The 3,581-nt window shown below is 42.3% G+C and overlaps 1 pseudogene; it reads left to right on the forward strand.

Moving 5' to 3' along the window:
• Positions 1–3,259, forward strand: part of LOC102823553 — a 47,940-nt pseudogene extending 44,681 nt beyond the window's left edge.
• The last annotated feature ends 322 nt before the right edge of the window (positions 3,260–3,581 follow it).

The following is a 3,581-nucleotide window of genomic DNA, read 5'->3' on the forward strand; positions in this document are numbered from 1 at the left end:
ATGTACCACAGTTTGTTTATCCATTCTTCAGTTGATGGGCACTTTGGCTGCCTCCATCTTTTTGCTATTGTAAATAGTGCTGCTATGAACATTGGATTGTGGCTCTTTTTTCTTGTGGGTAAATACCAAGTAGAGGAATTGCTGGATCATAAAGTATTTCTATTTCAACCTTCTGAGGAAAGGCCATAAGCAGTGGATTGATTTAACAAAAAAAGATATATGATATTTTGAATACCTTTTTTAATATGCTTATTTGCTATCTGTGAAGCTTGTTTAGTTAGATGTGTGCTTACATCTTTTGTCCATGTTATAATTGGGTTCTTTGGTTTATTGTTGTGACATTTTTAAGAGTTCATATATTTTGAGCACAAGTCCTTTAACAGGTGTCTGTTTTTTATACTCTCTCCTGGTCAGTGACTTGTCTTTTTTTTCCTCTCTCTCTCAAGTTTTGATTGTGAATTGAGTGATAGTTTACATGGGAGAACATCGGTTTTACACTCATTGTTTCATTGCAATGATTACAGTCCCCTCTGTGCATCATCATTCAACATTTGCTTCTATTCCCTCTGTTTTTGTGGGGGCGGGGAGAGACGGATGTACACAAAAGCACTCAGGAATATATAATCATTTAAACAACCAAAGGGAACATTCTATAAGCCTGCCTCCTGGCCGCTAGCATACTTTCCATGAGTCTAGAGTCCTTAGCTGCTCTATCTCTTCGTGTTCTCATCTCTACCTCTGATGTCACTGTTTCTCTGGATAGGGTCTCACATTCTGCTCGTGCTCTTCTTTCTTGATGTCTTAGAGTCCTCTGTTCCTGGAATGTAAGAATAACTACTCCCTCCTTTATGTTAAGGAGCTCTGGTAGCGTAGTGCTTACGAATTGGGCTGCTTTCCTCATGGCCAGAAGTTCATAACTACCTGCTGTTCCACAGGAGAAAGATGAGGCTTTCTACTCCCATAAAGATTTACAGCCTTGGAAACCCTGTACAGGGTCACCATGAGTCAGAACTGACTCCATCGCACATAACCAATCAACCAACTAACTCCTTTATGTTACAAACTTCTGCCTTTACAGTTGTGATCATTGAAACTAGTCATAACAATTACTTATATTGAATGATAAGAATCTTATCTCCATCTCCTTCCACCAGACCAGTCTAGACAAGATGAAAACTATTCAGTGGGGATTCTACCTTCCCCCACACACTCTGATACTAAAACTCCCTCTTGAAAATTTGGATGTCAGTCACTTCATGCCTTTATAACCCCCATTTTATATAGTCAATATCTAACTTGCACATCCCTATCAACCCTGCATACAGAGGGGATAGGATGAAGACTATTTCCCTCTCAGTTGGAATTTTGAGGTACTACATACAGGGTCGCTATGGGTCGGAACCGACTTGACGGCACGTAACAACAACAACAACAACATCCATAAGTAAAGGTCAAGTTCATCAAATTGTAGCAATTTATACTTGTTTCCTTTATCATTTTTTTTTCTCCTCTAGTCAAGTTCTAATCATCGAACCATCAAAGCTAAGTCAAATGGGTACTATCTGCAAGTTTGGGCATTCTTGTGCATCTCCCCTCACTTCATATAAGCTGGATGCTTTACTCTTAGCTCTAGCTCTCCATCGGTATGTCCTTGTCCATGGGCTCAGGAGTCCCCAGGTCTCACCATGTTAGATGAATCTTGACTAAAAGGAGAGAAACCAGAAAGATGTTTACTTGTGCTTTATTGACTGTGAAGATCATGACAAACTATAGATAACATTGAGAAGAATGAGTAGTCCAGAATACTTCATTGTGCTCAGACCTGTACATAGACCAGAGGGATTGTTAGAACAGAACAAGGGGATACTGAATGATTTTACATCAGGAAAGGTGTGTGCCAGGGTTGAAGCCTTTTTATCATACATATTCAATCTGTATGCTGAGGAAATAACACAATAAACTGCATTTTATGAAGAAGAACATGGTATTAGGATTGGAGGAAGACTCATTAACAACCTTACTTGCTGGAAGTAAAGAGGACTTAAAATACTTTTACTGATGAAGTAAAGAAAAAAAAAGTGTAAAGAAAACAAAAATCTTCACACCTGGACCAATAAGAAATATGGTAAATGGAGAAAAGATTGAAGTTTTCAAAGTCTTTATTTACTTAGACCCACAATCAACACTCATGGAAGCAGCAGTCAAGAAATCAAATATTAGGCAAATCTGCAGCGCAAGATCTCTTTAAGGTGTTCAAGAGCAAAGATACTAGTTTGAGGACTAAGGTGTGTCTGACCCAAGCCAATGTATTTTCAATTAACCATATGCATGTGAAAGTTGAACAATGAATAAGGCAACCCATAGTGAAACCTATGCATTTGAATGATGGTGTTGGTGAAGAACTTTAAAAGTACCACGGACTGCCAGAAGAACAAAGAAATCTGTGCTGGAAGTACAACCAGGATTCCAGAGGCAGGTGCTGGTGAAGATTTGCAAGTGCTCTTTGAAGCTGGCATCTTGGCGGCATTGGAGGCCTGACTGGCCTTACAGATGGCTATGGAGAATGGTTTCAGGGCATGCACAGCCTAGAGAAGGGGGTGCAATGGAGGACTATTTCATCCACAATACTGACTTGGGGCTACATGAAGTGGAGGACTTCCTCAGGAAGCTTATGACCAATGAGTTTGATACAATTATGGAGGATGGGAGACTGTCCCAGGTGAGCCAGCAGCTGCAGACCATGCTCCACCATTTCCAGAGGGATGATGGTGCAGTTCTGAGGGAGATGGCCTCCCACATCACCCAAAGAAAATGCAGGGTTACAGCCACTGCACTTACAACAGCCAGAGAGACTGATTAGGATGAGGATGATGCAAACAGCATGGAGGAGATGGAGGTGAAGGGGTGCCCCTTGGGGAGAATGCAAGTGTTTACATTTCTCTGGAAGATAAGCTGATTTCACAGGGAAGAGATGAGGTGGTGGTGGTGGTATTATCCAGAAAAGGAGGGGTACTGCCCCAAAGTCACACAGTCAATTCTAGTAAAGCTGGAAGTAAAGCCTGGGTGTCCAGTGGCCACAACTGGGAGATGTCCTATTTAGCTCTATCTTGTATTTCCCCTCCAGGTCACAGCTACGAATGATGGGGCAGCTACAGATGGGGTCTGCCCTCCACCGGAACCCTCTGGCCCAGACTCTCAGAGTATTAAGGAAGAGGATATAGTGGAGGATGGCTGGACCATTGTCCGGAGAAAGAAATGAATGGGGATAGAAATGGTTTGGACCCTTGTTTGCTAGTTGTTTTGAGACTTGTTTTAAGGAACTTTTTTGTAGGGTTGTGGACCTCTTGACTGAGACCCTACCCTCTTCCCTACTCCCCTGCCCAACTCCCTCTGTGGGAAGAAAAGCCGGAAGATCCTTGGTTATGGAGGTGGTGGGACCTGGTCTACTGTTCCCCCTGTACCTTAAGTTGTTACCTGATGCCAGATTTCTCAGCACAGTACCTATTGGGTACAATCAGTGTGGAAGAGAGAGAGACATGAGTGTGTGCGAGTGTGGATGGAGGAGCAGCTGGACACTGGTT

The sequence above is a fragment of the Chrysochloris asiatica genome, unplaced genomic scaffold (assembly GCF_000296735.1).
Source record: "Chrysochloris asiatica unplaced genomic scaffold, ChrAsi1.0 scaffold00315, whole genome shotgun sequence".
NCBI classification, from domain to species: Eukaryota; Metazoa; Chordata; class Mammalia; order Afrosoricida; family Chrysochloridae; genus Chrysochloris; species Chrysochloris asiatica.